Consider the following 21844-nt stretch of genomic DNA (forward strand, 5'->3'; position numbering starts at 1 on the left):
TATTATATCGGCCTTCCCAACAGGTGTCTAGGGGGTAAAGGAAAAACACTGCATAAATTGGGAAAACAATATATCTACGCTAAGGGTGACAAACATAACAATTAAATGATAAAAATAATAGCCAGAAATATTCTTTAGCATGCAATAATATAAATAAAAAATCCTTATTGAGCAATGAGCATAATCACCAGCCCATGAATTATTAAATGGGATAATTGCACAATCATCTAACCAGAGAATTAACCGAGTATTAGCTAAAATAACAATAACCACTGACTTAACTTAAAAACATGTCTCCTCTCGATCAACTCTGCCACACCTCTGACAAAGCGTCGGTTCCCAGGGCAGGCGTCCTACCACAATATCAACTAAATATTCACATAAACTATTGTGGAAATTCTACTAACAAAATGTAGTACTAATATTCAAATCATTATTAATCTTAGGAGTATATAATATTGTTACATTACTCAATATAATTTACTTGCAAACAATAATAAGAATTAATCAAGGTTGAATTATAACCACTCGCTTGACATCAAGTTCCCACACTGGCCACATCCAAATATGGTCATCCCCCCACACAGAGAAACCAACAGGAATTAACTTGCAAAAGCCTCATACAAAATAATGCAACTCAGGCACACTACAGCATGCTACAATATATAACATACAATATTCTATCATCATACAACTGGATACTATATTTATTATAGAACAAGACAATAAAGTATATAAGCATCAAGAGTAATGTTAGAATCCTAGTAAGGTTCGTATCAAACAGTCAAATTTCTTAAACGCAGCGGTATTAGGCTAGCGGATCATAAAATAAATACAGACTGTCTCAACAATGTAGGTATCCTTATTGGAGCTGACTACTACTATAAATTTATTACCGGATGCACCAGGCAACGAGGTGTAAATTTGTTACTGTCAACTGGGGGTAAACTACTCACAGGACTGGTGTTGATCCAACAAAAAACTAAATCTACTAGTAACCAACAAAACAATTCAATAGTGGCGTGACTAGGCCTAGAGCAGTCACCACTACATGTCAGAGAAGAAACCGAGGATGATGAGCCTAATCCCCCTGTACACAAATTATGGGATTTGGACACCTTGGGCATAGTCCCTGATCAACCTAATCCAGATGACACATGGACGAACCAACAATATCTTGATACTGTTATTTTTCAAGATAATCAATATTGGGTGAGACTCCCGTGGAAGCTGAACCACCCACAGCTTCCAATAAATTATTTCATGGCCTCAACCTAATTACATTCTCAGTTAACTAGGCTACGGAAACAATCAAATAAATTACAACTGTATCATGATTTGATACAGCAGCAACTTACTAATAAGTTTATAGAAGTTGTTGAAGAAGACAACCATAAATCAGGCCATTACTTGCCACATCATGCTGTCCTGAAAGATTCAGTTACGACATTAATCAGGATTGTATTCACCTCCAGTGGCAAATAAAAGGCAGACAGTGTGTCATTAAATGATTGTCTACAAACTGGACCTAGCCTAACCCAAAGACTACAAGATGTCTTTTTACGATTTTGCTCTGGTATTTTCACCTATACGGCTGAACGTCAGTAAGGCCTTTTTAAGAGTAGGCTTGCAAGAGACGGATCGCGACTTCATTAAATTTCTCTGGGTGTAAGATTCACAGGATCCTAATAGCGACGTCATTACTTATAGGATTGCCTCAGTACTGTCCAGAGCGACATCTTCACCATTCTTACTCCAGGCTACTCTAGATACACATCTTGACTAGTCTAATAGCTCCTACAAGGCTGAGATTAGCAACAATTTGTACGTCGATAATTTTCAAGGAACCACTAATGATGAAAATAAACTAGTGGAAACTTACCATGAGGCTAACCGTGAACTGTTAGGAGTCAATATGCCCCTACAGTCGTGGTCCTCAAATAACAAACAACTAAACCAGATAATCAAGGAAGAATTCTCTGATTATAAGGTACCTCACAAATTGAAAGTCTTAGGTATGTAGTGGAATACTTCCACGGACAAACTAAATGTCAAGTCGATGGAAATCAACCATTCACCCTTGACTATGAGAAAACTACTCTCCCCTGTCAGCAAGCCATTTGACCCTTTAGGCCTACTCAGTCCTATTCTAATTAGAGACAAACTCCTTATGCAAGAGTGCTGGCAAAGGATTTTATTATTCTTATTCTTCTTCTTCTTCTTCTTCTTCTTCTTCTTCTTCTTATTATTATTATTATTATTATTATTTTCTACCACAGACGTGGCCACACATTTACAATGCTAATCAGCATATATACATATTCTTCTGTCCTCCATGGACAGGGTAAGAGATTTGTCAAACATACAGATTTATTGGACAATCAACCACAGAAGGTGATTGTAGTGCTTTTAAAATGCTAGGCTAAGCTATATACATAAATACATAGATACACAGATTTATGTATGCTACAAAAAGTGTTCGATGTGTCTTTTACATAGTGTCATTAATGTGCATTTACAAAGGCGAAATGCAACTTTGATCAGCTTCCACATATACTTTATACACATACATACACACACATATACATACATACATATATACATAAACATATATTTGTCTCTTTTACTCTGACAGGGTGGGATACCTGATAGCGAAACTAGTGTGCAATTAAAGACTTAACCCCTGAAGGTGATTAAGATGCTTTTACAAGCTCAGGTTATATAATTACATCACATACATACTGAGGTAAAGGAGAAGCATTACCAGACATGTGGCTTTATTGAACAAATAATTACAGTACAGTTACATCCTGCAATAAACACAAGCTATGTAATATGCATTACTTATAAAGACTAACAGTACTTAAGATATATAATATAATAAGCAAACTACACATGACTAACGCTAGAACAAATAGAAATTAAACTAGGAGTGAACATAAACTAACCTGTACACAGGCACGACACAGCTGATCTGACAACAACAAAACAGTCAAGCAAGCATCCAAACGAAACAGTCAAGCGAGCATCCATCCGGGTACAATAATATAATAACACTTTTACTACATTCACCCCATCTAGCTTTAAGTAACATAGTCCCGAAGATGAGTAGGGGTACTGCGCGTCCTGCCAGATCGTCGAAGGGACTCCTGCAAAGTTGAAGCCTCTAGTGTCCCAGTTGTGGGAACCGACCTGTGAGATTTATATTTATTTAATTTATATGAATTTATATTTACGTTAATTTATATACTTCGATAGCAATTTGTATAATGATAAGTGGACTGTATTTCTGCAATAATCTCTTAATCTCACAAATCGATCCTCTACACATTAGGGGGGTTTATTAAATTAATATATATGCAGCCAATCAAACTACAGTATTAACTACATACATTGAAAAGGTTCCTTATCTTATAGTACAGCAGGTTAGTCCACCAGGTATAACTAGGGAGTAGACACCAAATTATCCTCTTTGAGGTAGCTTCCATCACCCAGTAACTGGTGCACAAAATCTTGCTTCCTCGTCTTGACCTGTCAAAAGGGCGCTAGCTGTAAAGCCAGATTCTATATATGACAAGCTATATCAGAGAAAACTGTACATGGAACATTGAAGACCTGGCTTAATTACCTTTAGTTTGAGGCTTCCACGTGCTCTAACCGGGTCACCCTATATAATGACATTAATGGCCATAAATGAAAGATACATGGGTTTCGGAAAGAACACTTAACTTGAATTTGTTGACAGCGTGTTGAAAATGGTACACCTTTAGTTTCCATAACACTACGTCCAAGTAAAATTAACAGGAGCCGAATTTGCTCCCGTGTGAGCCTCTGGTCTCGTATAAACAATGGCTGCCCTCCTTCCTCCCTGACGCCTGGCTTACATTGTCCAAATGTCAGAAAGTGATAGAAGGGTCACATTTACTCTACTTTAATACTGATAATTAAGTTAATTTATATAAGATGTTTTTATGATGGTAAAGTCCAAAGACTAATGTATTTAAGAATAATTCCCACCATAATAGGTGGAGAATATAATAGTATGTGGTGATGATATCCCGTTTTCTATAGACGGTAATTCCACTACAAGTTACGTTTTCTATGGTTAACTTGTTTATACAACACAGCTATTATCTGTCTGTATGATATATTAAATGGTGTCGGATTTTCCGACATAATTCCCCAGGGGCTACTCACGGGTCGAAGTCCTAATTAGAACAGACGAACACCGATACTCCTCCTTCAAATTATTAGATTAATTTGATGTTAGTAGTTAGTAATCACACATTTGTGCGTCGGTTCGTACAGGACGGATGTCCCGTACTAGAGTTGCAGGGGTTAGAAGTCTAATGCGATTTCATTTCCCTGTCAACTCTTAAAAGGCTAATATTCAAGCCTTATTACATATTATTTAACCCAGAAGACTGAATGTGATCAAGTACTACAGTCAAGTATGATTCAGGGACTGCAGTGAGATCAGTGACATTAGATATAACTTGAAGTTTCTTCAGGTAACTGGTCACTGATATATAAACACTGAGGCCCATGGAATACATCTTGATTAAATAATAAATGTATCAAATCAGTCATCAGATTTATTGGGGTTTAATTTAGTTAATTGATTCAGAAGATTGAATAGCTCATCATTAAAGTAAAGTATGGTTCTGAGACTGCAGTGGGTTCAGTGACATTGGTCGCAGTGACTTGTAGCTGTTTTAGGCTACTTTTCACTGATTTGCCACTGAGGCCTCATGAACTCATCTTCAGCTTTAAATGATGATACTAACATCAACCTCTGTTGGTATAGTCAGCTGTAATCTCCTTAGTATAATGCTACTGGAGAAATATAATCAGCTGACAAATTTAGATCTCTACTGGTATTGTTTATCTGCAGGCATAGGTCTCCCCAGGCTTGATACTGGGCCTGAGAGTAATTTACCTCCTGCAGAGTTTAACATGGTTATACCCTGATATTTAGTAGGGCTACCAATGAATCGATGGCAATAGTCTGTCCCTACAAGGAGACCGAAGTCGGTGAGGTGATCAGACTTAATATTATCTGCCAATTTTATTCCTCTATTTCTCAGGAATTTGGCTGTTGCTCTCAGACCTTGAACTTGTAGGTCTACTGGTATTTTGTCCACCACAATGGCTTGTACTCGACAGACGTACCTGCCTAAGCGTACTGATGGCTGTACCACCTGGTAGACTTGAGGTCCTGCATCTGTTACAAACCCTGAGATGTTGAATGACATCTGGGCTACAGGCCTTAATTGTAGTTCATCTGCCAGCTTTTTAGTGACATATGTTCTCTGGGATCCTTGGTCAAACAACCCACGGGTATGGACCTTGGCCCTCTTATTCAGGATGGTAATTTGGGCAGTAGGCAAAGTCGTATTACCTTTAGACTTTGCCGATTGGACACTCTTTGTTTGTTGCACCTTGCAGTACTGTACTGTGGTGGGATTGCTATCTTCCACCTTGGGTCTTGAATACGTTAATTTCGTATATTTGCACAGTGCTGCATGGTGCCTACCCCTTCTACACCTGTTGCAGGTGTTGAATTGGGTATCACAGTCGTTGATGTTATGTTTCCTGAGGCACCTCGTGCAATGTTGCAAATCTTTGAGTCGCTCAACACGGGCGTCACTATCAGGAAAATTAGGGCAGTGGTACATTGAATGTTTCTCATTGCAGAACAAACATGTTCCATAGCTTCCAGTACCCTTTGGTGTCACGTTCTTGGGTGACACAGTAACTATAGGCTTGGAGGGTCCCACTGCATATACGCCCACACTGTTACTGTTCCACTTTGGTGTTGAATTATATTGTCTAGATTGATTTGGAGTACCTTTGGTACTCTGTGGTTTACTATTATTGGTTTCTGAGGGTTTACTTGGTGGTTTTAATTTGTCATGTGTTCGTAACTGATGAACTACTGACTTTAAACCTTCAGATATTTCATTCATGGATAAGATGCTTTTATTGTAATGAGCACTCATTTGTCTCAATATGTCCCTAGGTATTTTCTCCAGGACAATTATTTTCAAGACCCACTCAGCCCCGTTTGTATCTGCTGTCAGGCTGAGGGCATTGATCAATGATTCTATCTCCAGCTTGAAGACTTGGAGTGAATCAGCTGAAGCCTCCGGTGGGGGTAAATGCAACAGTTCATGAACTAAATGTGATGTTCTTACTTCTGGATCAGCATAATTATCCTTGAGGAGTTTTACTGCTAGATCATAGCCGTCATTAGTTAATCTCAGATGGGATACTACTGTTTTAGCCTCACCTGATAATTGGCCTTGCAAATAAGAGAATTTACTACTCTTTGGTAAAGATTGTTTTGAGTCTACAAGGTCAACGAATTTGTTCCAAAATTCGTCCCAATCTTCCTCATCTTTTCCTGAGAAAGTGGGTAAATTAATTGGAGGGAGTCGAGCTTCTGCTTGACTCGTATTAGATGCAACTGTTGTTGTTGTTGCTGTTGCCTTGTTCTGGGCAATTAATTTGACATAAGGCTGTAACGTGGCCTGAGTGTGATCTTCATAATTCGCAAGATCAACCATAATGTCGTCTATTTCTGTTTCTGATAAATTGGTGTTGGCAAGTTCAGCCACATATGTTGCTATTTGACATTTGATTTGCTCAAATTTACCTGCAGCTGCTTGATAATAGCTTTCCAGGTCAGCATAATCAACTTGAGATTGTTGTGACAAATCTTCACATTTCTTGATCTGTCTTGTTAAGTGGCCTTTAAGACCTGCAAGGGTTCTTTTCATTCTCCCTGCATTATCCATACTGGCTCGTTGGTGAAGCCTTGTGGGACTTGTACTTGGGCTGCTCATAATACTGAACAAGCTCTAATGGTAGCCTAGGGTAAAATGCACTCACTAGGCAATAATCCTACCTCTACTAGAGGTTAGCACTTAAAATTAATACACATTATATATATACAATCATACACACTAATGATTTGAGTGATAAACCAGTGTCACTGGAAGTACCTTTAGGTTAGCTCTTCTATATCACCCTAGGATGGTAGAGACACTAATTAATCACTCAAAGGTGTAATGATCATAAGTAAATTATTATATATACAACTCAACTCGAGTTGATAAAAATTACACCCAAAATAGGGTCTGGACCATTCATTAATGGTGCTAGGTTAATCAATATAGTACAACTGACTATGGGAATAATGGGACTAGGATGAACGATAATAGTTCAACTAGTCAATGGTTTTATCCTACCCTGTTGTGGGTTGGCAATTAGTAAATATTATACTGTGATCACTAGTGCAATATATATTAAATAATTCTCTATTTTGGAGAAATAATATACACAATTATTGATAATAGCCTCTTAATTAGCCTCTATGAAACTTCTAATATTATCAAGAAGTATTAAATATTATTAGTGACCTCGCGAAATAAACTCCACAAAATTGGTAGATAATCTCTCGCGAAATTTAACACCACAAAATCCGTGAACAATCTTGCGAGGACACAGCCACTAATTTGGCTGGCTTCAATATTAGCGCTGTCATTTCACGAAATAACACGCCACCAAATATCTGTGGGTGTGCATGAAACCGCTGACGAAGCTGAACTCAGTTGAGGGAGGCTCCTGAGCTCCCACGAGGCTTCGCCGCTGTCTTTGACTGGGTGGCCTTTGTTTAAATCACACTGCACTAGTATATTTAATGAATCCACTGGTTAACTGGTTCATCCGGTACTAAGATGACCAAATGTGGGTTCAAAGGATCAAATAATCCATCATCCGGTTCGAAGGACCAAATAATGTGGGAACCGACCTGTGAGATTTATATTTATTTAATTTATATGAATTTATATTTACGTTAATTTATATACTTCGATAGCAATTTGTATAATGATAAGTGGACTGTATTTCTGCAATAATCTCTTAATCTCACAAATCGATCCTCTACACATTAGGGGGGTTTATTAAATTAATATATATGCAGCCAATCAAACTACAGTATTAACTACATACATTGAAAAGGTTCCTTATCTTATAGTACAGCAGGTTAGTCCACCAGGTATAACTAGGGTGTAGACACCAAATTATTCTCTTTGAGGTAGCTTCCATCACCCAGTAACTGGTGCACAAAATCTTGCTTCCTCGTCTTGACCTGTCAAAAGGGCGCTAGCTGTAAAGCCAGATTCTATATATGACAAGCTATATCAGAGAAAACTGTACATGGAACATTGAAGACCTGGCTTAATTACCTTTAGTTTGAGGCTTCCACGTGCTCTAACCGGGTCACCCTATATAATGACATTAATGGCCATAAATGAAAGATACATGGGTTTCGGAAAGAACACTTAACTTGAATTTGTTGACAGCGTGTTGAAAATGGTACACCTTTAGTTTCCATAACACTACGTCCAAGTAAAATTAACAGGAGCCGAATTTGCTCCCGTGTGAGCCTCTGGTCTCGTATAAACAATGGCTGCCCTCCTTCCTCCCTGACGCCTGGCTTACATTGTCCAAATGTCAGAAAGTGATAGAAGGGTCACATTTACTCTACTTTAATACTGATAATTAAGTTAATTTATATAAGATGTTTTTATGATGGTAAAGTCCAAAGACTAATGTATTTAAGAATAATTCCCACCATAATAGGTGGAGAATATAATAGTATGTGGTGATGATATCCCGTTTTCTATAGACGGTAATTCCACTACAAGTTACGTTTTCTATGGTTAACTTGTTTATACAACACAGCTATTATCTGTCTGTATGATATATTAAATGGTGTCGGATTTTCCGACACCAGTCGGTTCCTGCATACTACCACCTCGAGGGAGTGTTACGTCAGAGAAAGGTTTCCAGTTAGGTGTTTCTAAGTTAGGTGGTTCAGAACGAAGTAGTTCAGGATGAGGTAGTTCCGGATGAGGTAGTTCTGGATGAGGTAGTTCAGGATGAGGCGGATTGGGGTTTACCCCAGCTTTCACAATCGCTGGGTGTTGCTGTTGAATGTTGAGATTGGGGTCCAAACTCTCGCAGCCCTCTGTGGCATTGGTGAGAGGTATCTTAATGATACAGTAGTAATCCTGCCATCCGGGAACTTGACATGGGCATATTCCGGATTCACGTCTACGACCTCAACCTCATCAACTAGAGGATCATTTTTGCTGTCTGTACACAACTGTACACAACACATATAATCTGTCATCCGACTCGCAGATGACCAATAATGTGGGTTCATAGGATCAATAATCTGTCATCTGGTTCGAAGGACCAAATAATGTGGGAATTGACCTGTGAGATTTATATATACGTTAATTTGTATACTTCGATAGCAATTTGTATGATGTTAAGTGGACTGTATTTCTGCAATAATCTCACAAATCGATCCTCTACACATTAGGGGGGGGGTTATATTGAATTTATATATATGCAGCCAATCAAACTACAGTATTAAACTACATATATTATTAAACATTGAAGAGGTTCCTTATCTTATTGTACAGCAGGCCTTAGTCCACCAGATATAACTAGGATGTAGACACCGAATTATCCTCTTTGAGGTAGCTTCCATCACCCAGTAACTGGTACACAAAGCATGCTTCCTCGTCTTGACCTGTCAAAAGGGCGCTAGCTAAAGCCAGAATCCTAATATATGACAGCTATATCAGAGAAAACACTGTACATTGAACCGTAAAGACCTAGGCTTAATTACCTTTTATTAAGAGGCAGTTCGTATTCTAACCGGCCGCCCCTATCTAATGACATTAATGGCCATAAATGATAGATAAATGGGTTTCGGCAGAATACTTAACTTGTATTTGTTGACAGCGTGTTGATGATGGTACACCTTTGGTTTCCATAACACTTCGTCCAAGTAAAATTAACAGGAGCCGTATTTGCTCCCGTGAGCCTCTGTGGTCTAAGTACAATAACAATGGCTGACCAATCCCTCCTCACTGACACTACTGGCCTACATTGTCCAGATGACAGTAAGTGATAGAAGGGTCACATTTACTCTATTTTAATTCTGATAATTAAGTTAATTGATGTGAGATGTTTTTATGATGGTAAAGTCCGAAGACTAATGTATTTAAGAATAATTCCCACCATAATAGGTGGTGAATTTATAATAGTATGTGGTAATATCCCGTTTTCTATAGACGGAAATTCCACTACAAGTTACATTTTCTATGGGTTAACTTGTTTATACAACACAGCAATATTATCTGCCTGTATGATATTATTAAATGGTGTCGGATTTTCTGACATAATTCCCCGGGGGCTACTCACGGGTCGAAGTCTTATTTAGAACAGACGAACACCGATACTACTCCTTCGAATTATTAGATTAATTTGATGTTAGTAGTTAGTAATCACACATTTGTGCGTCTGTTCGTACAGGACAGATGTCCCGTGCTAGTGTTGCAGGGGTTAGAAGTCTAATGCGATTTCATTTCCCTGTTAACTCTTGTAAGGCTAAAATTCAAGCCTAATTACATATTATTTAACCCAGAAGACTGAATGTGATCAAGTACTACAGTCAAGTATGATTCAGGGACTGCAGTGAGATCAGTGACATTAGATATAACTTGAAGTTTGTTCAGGTAACTGGTTACTGATATATAAACACTGAGGCCCATGGAATACATCTTGATTAAATAATAAATGTATCTAATCAGTCATCAGATTTATTGGGGTTTAATTTAGTTAATTGATTCAGAAGATTGAATAGCTCATCATTAAAGTAAAGTATGGTTCTGAGACTGCAGTGGGTTCAGTGACATTGGTCGCAGTGACTTGTAGCTGTTTAGGCTACTGTTCACTGATTTGCCACTGAGGCCTCATGAACTCATCTTCAGCTTTAAATGATGATACTAACATCAACCTCTGTTGGTATAGTCAGCTGTAATTTCCTTAGTATAATGCTACTGGAGAAATATAATCAGCTGACAAATTTAGATTTCTACTAGTATTGTTTATCTGCAGCCATAGGTCTCCTCAGGCTTGATACTGGGCCTGAGAGTAATTTACCTCCTGCAGAATTTAACATGGTTATGCCCTGATATTTAGTAGGGCTACCAATGAATCGATGGCAATAGTCTGTCCCTACAAGGAGACCGAAGTCGGTGAGGTGATCAGACTTAATATTATCTGCCAATTTTATTCCTCTTTTTCTCAGGAATTTGGCTGTTGCTCTCAGACCTTGAACTTGTAGGTCTACTGGTATTTTGTCCACCACAATGGCTTGTACTCGACAGACGTTCCTGCCTAAACGTACTGATGGTTGTACCACCTGGTAGACTTGAGGTCCTGCATCTGTTACAAACCCTGAGATATTGAATGACATCTGGGCTACAGGCCTTAATTGTAGTTCATCTGCCAACTTTTTAGTGACATATGTTCTCTGGGACCCTTGGTCAAACAACCCACGGGTATGGACCTTGGCCCTCTTATTCTGGATGGTAATTTGGGCAGTAGGCAAAGTCGTATTATCTTTAGACTTTGCCGATTGGACACTCTTCGTTTGTTGCACCTTGCAGTACTGTACTGTGGTGGGAATGCTATCTTCCACCTTGGGGTTTGGAGACGTTGTTTTGGTGTCTCTGCACAATGCTGCATGGTGCTGACCTTTGTTACACCTATTACAGGTGTGTAATTGGGTATCACAGTCGTTGATGTTATGTTTCCTGAGGCACCTCGTGCAATGTTGCAAATCTTTGAGTCGCTCAACATGGGCGTCACTATCAGGAAAATTAGGGCAGTGGTACATTGAATGTTTCTCATTGCAGAACAAACATGTTCCATAGCTTCCAGTACCCTTTGGTGTCACGTTCTTGGGTGACACAGTAACTATAGGCTTGGAGGGTCCCACTGCATATACGCCCACACTGCTACTGTTCCACTTTGCTGTTGAATTATATTGTCTAGATTGATTTGGAGTACCTTTGGTACTCTGTGGTTTACTATTATTGGTTTCTGAGGGTTTACTTGGTGGTTTAAATTTGTCATGTGTTCGTAATTGATGAACTACTGACTTTAAACCCTCAGTTATTTCATTCATGGACAAGATACTTTTATTGTAATGAGCACTCATTTGTCTCAATATGTTCCTAGGTATTTTCTCCTGGACAATTATTTTCAAGACCCACTCAGCCCCGTTTGTATCTGCTGTCAGGCTGAGGGCATTGATCAATGATTCTACCTCCAGCTTGAAGACTTGGAGTGAATCAGCTGAAGCCTCCGGTGGGGGTAAATGCAACAGCTCATGAACTAAATGTGATGTTCTTACTTCTGGATCAGCATAATTATCCTTGAGGAGTTGTACTGCCAGATCATAGCCGTCATTAGTTAATCTCAGATGGGATACTACTGTTTTAGCCTCACCTGATAATTGGCCTTGCAAATAAGAGAATTTACTACTCTGGTAAAGATTGTTTTGAGTCCACAAGGTCAACGAATTTGTTCCAAAATTCATCCCAATCTTCCTCATCTTTTCCTGAGAAAGTGGGTAAATTAATTGGAGGGAGTCGAGCTTCTGCTTGACTCGTATTAGATGCAACTGTTGTTGTTGTTGCTGTTGTTGTTGCCTTGTTTTGGGCAATTAATTTGACGTAAGGCTGTAATGTGGCCTGAGTGTGATCTTCATAATTCGCTAGATCAACCATAATGTCTATTTCTGTTTCTGATAAATTGGTGTTGGCAAGTTCAGCCACATATGTTGCTATTTGGCATTTGATTTGCTCAAATTTACCTGCAGCTGCTTGATAATAGATTTCCAGGTCAGCATAATCAACTGGTGATTGTTGTGACAAATCTTCACATATCTTGATCTGTCTTGTTAAGTAGCCTTTAAGACCTGCAAGGGTTCTTCTCATTCTCCCTGCATTATCCATACTGGCTAGTTGGTGAAGCCTTGTGGGGCTTGTACATGGGTCGCTCATAATACTGAACAAGTACTGATGGTAGCCTAGGGTAAAATTTCTGCACTCACTAGGCTATAATCTTACCTCTACTAGAGGTTAGCACTTAAAATTAATACACATTATATATATACAATCATACACACTAATGATTTGAGTGATAAACCAGTGTCATGGAAGTACCTTTAGGTTAGCTCTTCTATATCACCCTAGGATGGTATAGACACTAATTAATCACTCAAAGGTGTAATGATCATAAGTAAATTATTATATATACACAACTCAACTCGAGTTGATAAAATTTACACCCAAAATAGGGTCTGCACCATTCATTAATGGTGCTGGGTTGTTTAATATAGTACAACTAGACTATGGTAATAATGTGACTAGGATGAACAATAAATAGTTCAACTAGTCAATGGTAATATCCTACCCTGTTGTGGGTTGGCAATTAGTAAATATTATATTGTAAACACTAGGCAATATATTAAATAATTCTCTATTTTGGAGAAATAATATACACAATTATTGATAATAGCCTCTTAATTGCCTCTATGAAACTTCTAATATTATCTAGAAGTATTAAATATTATTAGTGACCTCGTGAAATAAACTCCACAAAATTCGTGGATAATCTCGCGAAGACACAGCCACTAATTTGGCTGGCTTCAATATTAGCGCTGTCATCTCACGAAATAACACGCCACCAAATATCTGTGGGTGTCCCTGAAACCGCTGATGAGGCTGAACTGAACTGAGGTGGGCGCCTGAGCTCGTACGAGGCAACGCCGCCGTCTTTGACTGCTGGCTTTGTATAAATCACACTGCCCTAGTATATTTAATGAATCCACTGATTAATTGGTTCATCCGGTACTAAGATGACCAAATAATCTGTCATCCAACTCGCAGATGACCAATAATGTGGGTTCATAGGATCAATAATCTGTCATCCGGTTCGAAGGACCAAATAATGTGGGAACCGACCTGTGAGATTTATATATACGTTAATTTGTATACTTCGATAGCAATTTGTATGATGTTAAGTGGACTGTATTTCTGCAATAATCTCACAAATCGATCCTCTACACATTAGGGGGGGGGGTTATATTGAATTTATATATATTCAGCCAATCAAACTACAGTATTAAACTACATATATTATTAAACATTGAAGAGGTTCCTTATCTTATTGTACAGCAGGCCTTAGTCCACCAGATATAACTAGGATGTAGACACCGAATTATCCTCTTTGAGGTAGCTTCCATCACCCAGTAACTGGTACACAAAGCATACTTCCTCGTCTTGACCTGTCAAAAGGGCGCTAGCTAAAGCCAGAATCCTAATATATGACAGCTATATCAGAGAAAACACTGTACATTGAACCGTAAAGACCTAGGCTTAATTACCTTTTATTAAGAGGCAGTTCGTATTCTAACCGGATCGCCCCTATCTAATGACATTAATGGCCATAAATGATAGATAAATGGGGTTCGGCAGAATACTTAACTTGTATTTGTTGACAGCGTGTTGATGATGGTACACCTTTGGTTTCCATAACACTTCGTCCAAGTAAAATTAACAGGAGCCCATGCTCCAGTTAATTTGCTCCCGTGAGCCTCTGTGGTCTAAGTACAATAACAATGGCTGACCAATCCCTCCTCACTGACGCTACTGGCCTACATTGTCCAGATGACAGCAAGTGATAGAAGGGTCACATTTACTCTATTTTAATTCTGATAATTAAGTTAATTTATATGAGATGTTTTTATGATGGTAAAGTCCAAAGACTAATGTATTTAAGAATAATTCCCACCATAATAGGTGGTGAATTTATAATAGTATGTGGTAATGATATCCCGTTTTCTATAGACGGAAATTCCACTACAAGTTACATTTTCTATGGGTTAACTTGTTTATACAACACAGCAATATTATCTGCCTGTATGATATTATTAAATGGTGTCGGATTTTCCGACAGTTACTACGTTCGGGTGTATTATGCCCGGCAGCCCCGTACTTGTTTCCGGTGTGGCCAGTTAGGGCATCAGGCTGCCAGGTGCTCTGAGGCCCCTACTGCATCTGTTAACTTGTTTCGGGAAGAGGATTTCCCGCCGCTCCCTCAGGGCGTTGATTCCTGAGATGAAGAGGGGCAGGTCCCATTCGCTGCTGATGCGGCCCCCCTTGCGTCACCCGACATGCCCCCGGTGGTTGTTGTCCCTCCGCCGAGTGTTCCGGTGGCTCCTGTCGCTGGTCACTTCGCTGTGCCAGTTGCTCCCGAGGGTCTTCCGGATGGAAGACCCTCGGGAGCAACTGCCGGTCGTCTGCGTCTTCCTCGACTCCTGCTGCTGCGCCTGGTCCTGCACCCTCGCCAGGTGTTACGGCTGTGCTGGGTGTTGGGGGGGCTGTGGAGCGTCCTGTTGTGTGCGGCCCGGTTCCCCATGTGGTTGAGGCTGCTGCCGTACTGTGACGGGCGTTGGTTCGCCCGGTTTGTGAGGCCCGTGGTTCTGGGCCCGCCTCCGGCTGTGAGGATGTGCGGCCAGTGCCTAAGCGTTCCAGGTGTTCTTCTACTGCTTGGGTTGATGTGGAGGACTATGACGCAGGTGGAGCTTCGGGAGATGATGTGGCGATTCCGGGTGCTTCGCGCTCTACGTCGCTGGTGGTGTCTGATGTCCATGTGTCTGCTGTTGACGATGGTTGTGTGTCTGATTTACCTCCTGTTCTTTCTCCTGCAGAAGGTTCTACGCAGTGGGAGGTGGTTGCTCCTACAGACGTGGGTGGTGTGGGTTCTGGTGCGAGCCGAGGCATCAAGCTGGTGCTGAAGAAGGATGCCAAGTGTGGGGGGTCCCAGCAGGTACAACGTTCGGTGGTTGACGCGGGGCCCTGTGAGGCAGCCGAGGAGGCTCCCAGTGCGCTGCCCATTGCCCGGCCTCGTGGGAAGGAGCCTCTCCCTATCGTCTTGGCCTCCGGAGTGGCGCATGATGATGAGCATCCTTTGCGGTTTGACATTGTTGACCGCGTGTGTCCTGTTCCGTGGTGCCCTTCTTCCATCTGGGTTCGACGGGCTCGGTGTTTTATTGTGGGTGTGCCGGAGTTAATGCCTGATCCTCGTACGGTTCGTAATGATCCTGTTACGGAGGACGTCATGTTACTTTGGGAGGCGTATTGTATTCGATTCCCGGCGGCGGAGTGGCCAGATAAGTATGAGAAATTTTAGTATTCTGTGTGCTTGCTGTGTGTTTGGTGTGTGCTTGGACCTGTGGTTTGTTTGAAATGTGTTGTACCTATTGTGCGCCCTTCAGGCTGGTGTTATGTTTGTTCTCATGACCGTTGTTTTGTTGTATTTCTTATATTTTCGGTATTGTTTCTTTTTCTTGTTTCATTATGTTTCTGTTTTTGTTGTCGGCCCTTCAGGCCGGTGTTTAGTGTCTTTGTATAAATTTGTATTGCTTTGTTTGTGCTGAAGTGTCTTGTTATGTTTCTTGCTATACTTTGTTGTTTTATTCTCGGTCCTTCAGGCCAGTACATGTATGTTGTTGTGTTTGTGCCTGTTTTGTTTTCAGGTGTGCGTGTTATGCTTGTTTATTATTATTGTTTATTTTGGCCTCGCCCTTTGTTTACGGGCGGATGGCTTGGTGTGTGTGTTTTTTATTCCTGTATTGTTTGTGCTGTGCGTTTGACCTGGTGTTTTTATATGGCTTTACCTGTTGTACGTGTTTGTTCTTTATGTTTTGTTTGGAATGTATTGTGTTTGTCCTGTTCTGTTTCCTGCTATGCCTCTTGATGTATGTTTTGTTTTTCTGGAGGTTTTGTTTTGTGATGTAACTGTGATTGCTTGTTTGCCATTGAATTATGTTTTGTGCTTTGTTGTATGCAGTATTTTTCTGTTTTTCTCGTGTATGTGTTTTGTTGTGCTGTGCTGTCGGCCCTTCTGGCCGGTGGTCTATTGTTTTCCTTTGTTATGTATTCTGTATTGTTTTTATTGTATTTAAATTGCATGCTTTGCATGTAAAAAAAAAAAAAAAAATTAGGATAACTGCTAAGAGTTACCGAAATGGTATTTGATTTCATTAACAAGATAGGGATCAAGTATCGATTTCCTAGTTCCATCAAATATTGGGTCAAGCAAGCTCAACAAGAGACTTATGGGAAGGAATATGAACACCTCCCAGATAAGTTGAGTAAGTCTTTGGGCATTTGGCTTGACTCAGATAACTATAACATTTTGAGAAGCGGTGGACGTCTGCTTCATGCAGAAATAAATTTGAATACGGAGAATCCTATACTTCTACCACGTCACCACATCATCACTAAACCCATAGTTCTGCATTACCATGAACATAGTACATTGCATGGTGGAGTATTAGATACTCTTACTGATCTTAGACAGAGTTTATGGCTTCCCCAAGGTCGCCAAACTGTCAAATCCTTAATCAAATCTTGTGTAATCTGCAGGCGATATGATGCTCGAGTGTGTCCTTACCCAGGTCCACCACCCCTACCTAAGGAGCGAGTCGTCCACCTTCGTTCCTTTGAGACCACAGGTGTCGACTTCACAGGAGCACTAATTTTAACAGGCACTCCAGATAAGATTCCGGTGAAAGCCTACATTTGCTTCTTCACGTGTGCTACCACATGAGGCGTACATATAGAAGTCACTTCTGACATGAGTGCAGAAGCCTTTCTCCAAGCCTTTCGCAGATTTGCTGCATGCAGATCTTGCCCAAAATGAATGATTTCAGATAATGGATCTATCTTTGTGGCAGGAGAAGCCTGCTTACGAGAAATATGAAACCATCCAGAAGTACACTCTGTGCTTAAACAGAGAGTGTGCCACTGGAAATTCATTCCTCCACGAGCCCCATGGCAAGGTGGTTTTACAAACGAATGGTGGGAACTGTCAAGAAATGCCTAAGAAAGGCCTTACACCAGCAGAAAATTAATCTCACTGAACTGCAGACCCTTGTCACGAAAATTGAGGCACGAGTCAATAACAGACCTTTAACCTTTTTATCAGAAGATTTCTCCCAAAGAGAAACCCTGAGTCCCTCTCATTTGATTCATGGTGATCTTCTGAGCCCTCTAATATCTCTAGGAGACGAGGATCCAGCTGACCCTTCATGTGTCAGAGCGAATGACTTGGTGGAGAGTTATAAACATCTTTCAAGAGTAATAGAGAAATGGAATGAGGTCTGGACATGCGAATATTTCACTGCTCTAAGAGAATATCACTATGGAACTGCAAGCCCATACAATAAAGTTCAACTCAAACCAGGTGATCTTGTTCTAGTAGACAGTGATGGACCCAGGTTAGATTGGCCCATCGGTAAAATTGTTGATGTCCATCCAGACCGTCATGATATTTTACATATTGTTAAGGTTCAGTGTTGAGGCACTACTACCTTAAAAATGCTAGAGAAATTAGTACCATCAGAGTTAGCAGAACATGAATGTTCTACAGATGTACCTGTAACCCAAGTTTCAGAGAACAGTGATTCTGCCCAACAGAGCACAAGACCATCTAGAGTCGCTGCTCAGAACTGCAAACAAAAACTAAAATAATATTTTGATTCTGCTTAAGTGTAGATAACTCATAATTTAAACTTGAGGTGACCATGCTGATGCAGTGGTGGGGGTAATGTCTAGTAACTAGATAGTTACGAGTCATAGTGACCCTAGAGAGTGACCTCACTGTGTTGTCGAAGTTTCCAAGATCTTAAATGATTTAATTATTCATATTTCATTTTGATATTATCATTCTGTTTCTTACAGAGAATTATTCAATATTTTCAATGTTTATTTACGTCCCCATGCTGACTTAAAGTCATATCTACCACAGATTCGAGACATTCATTAGGTGCGTACTAACCCATAAATATAACATCAGGATAGAGAAACAGGTGCACGTTAGTACTAAGACCTGAACTACGACCCGAGTTTTTTCCCCCCGGAGTTAAGTTGGAGATAACCAACAGTTTTCATACATCTCTTGTATTTTTATACAACATTTTGTATTAAATACAAGTAGTTACTAAAATTACTAACTTGTAAAATTAATCATCATCATGATCTTATAGTACGCAATATTTTGCCAAATCCTTTCTGCGACTTGTTTCAACGTGCAGCACCAGGAAATATCTCCACATTGTTGGATATAAAACAAAGTCCAGTTTACCACTTCCTTCACTAAGGATAATTGCTTACTAATAAGTTTATTTTCGTAGCACATTGCTGCTTACTGGAACTCCCTTATATAATTGAAATTAAACACTCCAGTGGAAATTATTAAAATGTAAAATAAGTCCACTTTATATTCTTCATTTATTTATGGAGCTTTTATAAACCGACTTACGCTATGAGAGGTTATATTATAACATGAAAGATTTAAATGTGACATAAATACTCGTCACAGTATCTTCCTTCCCTAGTTAACTCCGAAATATATAAATTCATTTACGCTCGAGGTACCTACCAAGAGCCGTGCATGCACAATCGGAAGAGGGAGCAGGGAGAGCGTCACTCTTGCCTCTCCGATGCCATCACATGGAAGCGTGGGCATCCATCTTGCCAAGTTACTGTGTTGCAGAACTCCTACTTAAAGACTCATAGTTATGTCATCCTTGCATTAGCGGGTGCCAGAGTTCGTGAAGATCTACATCTGCATTCAACACAATTCCAGGCGAGCATAATTCCCAGTCCCTACTGATTTTTGTTGTAGAAGTGCACTTGGTAACATTTTCATATGTAGGTTGCTCGTTCGTTATGCCACGTGACAACACCTTAAACAAAATTAGTTTAATTAAGTCTAGATTCCCACTTTTCAATCAGAAATAGTGATATTAATTAAATTCTAGACAACCTTTATATTTAATCTGCCTTTCAGCATGACTGGTGGTGGCATTGAAGGAGAAGAATTACTTTCATTCCATGTGCTTGTTCGACATTACGTTGCAACAAGGGTGCTGTCGTTATCGCCCCACACTTTTCCAACTAATCCAGTCGAACAGTTAAGCTGACATTATTTTTCTAGTAGTGTAGTATTAGATATACTAATATCTAGTTACAAGAATGATTTCTTTTCAAATTGTTATTTGAAAAGATTTATTTGTAAAAAGTTATTTATGAATGTTATACTATTTACTAACTCCATTTCATTTGAATCTATGCGTATGAACTATAATTTGAATTTACATACATATTTCTTTCTGACGGTTGAGCCAGCGTCAGATTATTGGTGCTAAGAGATTATTGTATCCTAGAGCTCGTACCCCTCAAATTGTAAAAGTTAATTTGACTCTTATTTCATGATAAATACAGTCCCATTAAGATCCATAGGACACATAGTTCTTGGTATCAAATTAATCCACTTGCTCATTTTTGTTTTCCATTTTTCTCAAAAAGTGGTAGTCCTTCGTAGCTAATGAAGTCCTCTCATTTCAATTACAAATAGTGGAGTCAATTTTTCCGACAGGTTCTAAGGTAAGTTCAAATAGTAGTCACAGTAGTGGACTTCATTTCCCAAAACGATTTGAATTACCCAAATTTGATGAGAAGGACCCTGAATTGTTTTTCTTGCATTTTTCAAAATTAGCTACTAGTTTGAAATGGCCATAGGATCCTTGGGTTACCATTATGCAAGGACAGTTGTGCGGGAAGGCACAAGAGATTTTTGCCTCGCTCCCTTTCGAAGACAGCTTTCATTACCCCACAGTTAAAAAGAGAATCTTGCAAGCATATAAACTCAATGCAGAGGCACTAAGACAAAAGGTTAGAGATCTCAAGCGTGCACCTGATCAGACAGTTACAGATTTTGCTCAAGTAAGAGAGTCAATCTTCGACAGGTGGCTTAATAGAAATAATACTCATGATTTTTTGTCCCTTAAGCAGCTGAACCTAGTAGAAGAACTTTTGGCTTGTTTTCCTGTAAAGTTGACCATGGCACTAGCCACAGGTAAACGTTCATACAAGGATGTTCATGATTTAGCTATGTTGGCAGATGAACATGAGACGATAAATAATTATATAATACCGTATACTAATTTTCACATGGCACCTAAAGCATTCACTTCTAGGCAGGATATTTCTGAGAAGTCAAGGAGTAGTCATTATAATGCTAAGTCTGTTCTTACAGCCAGGACAGACTATGCATCTAGTAAATTTAAGGGTACTGTTAACCCTAGTAGAGCTACATCAGGTTCGACAAGTTTGCCTGATGTGAAACAATGTAATTATTGCCACAAGAAAGGACATGCTGTTCGTCATTGTTTCAGGTTACAACCGAAATTACGACCAAACGCGTTGATGGTGAATAAAATAAGGCAAGGTCATAATTCTGAGACATATTGTAAGGGACCCTTTTATGATTCATGCTAAAATTGTTGGAGTTGTAGACAAGTGGTTCCTGTAGTTATATTTTGAGACACTGGTGCGCCGTCAACGTTGATTACTTCCAGTATGTTGTCCAAGGTCAAGAAGGTTGACCTAGACGATGTAATGCTTATACAGGGTATAGTTGGGGTTGTGCAACGTGTTCCCCTTATGCAAGTATAAATTAAATCCCCCCATACTCCTGAACTATATACTGTAGGTGTGTGTGATACTTTACCCATACCTGGTGTCGATATAATTCTAGGAAATGACATTGCTGGCACCTTGATAAACAGTCATCTCCCCATCATATTCAATGACCCAGGTAGAGTTCTCTAAAAAAAACGAGTGAGATTGCTCCTGAAGTGTATCCAGCCTGCGCAGTCACCAGATCTCAAGTCGCCAAGTCCCAGAGTGATGTTTCCAACCCTACAACCGTAGGGTTTGCTGGAAAACCTCCAATGTTTGAACCGGAAATCAACTTGGCAGACACTTTTATAGCTCGTTTGGATGAGGTTAGTGCAGTTGAGGGAGTTGTGTCATTTAAGGAAGTCGTACCTCCT

The sequence above is a fragment of the Procambarus clarkii genome, chromosome 64 (genome assembly GCF_040958095.1).
Source record: "Procambarus clarkii isolate CNS0578487 chromosome 64, FALCON_Pclarkii_2.0, whole genome shotgun sequence".
Taxonomy (NCBI): domain Eukaryota; kingdom Metazoa; phylum Arthropoda; class Malacostraca; order Decapoda; family Cambaridae; genus Procambarus; species Procambarus clarkii.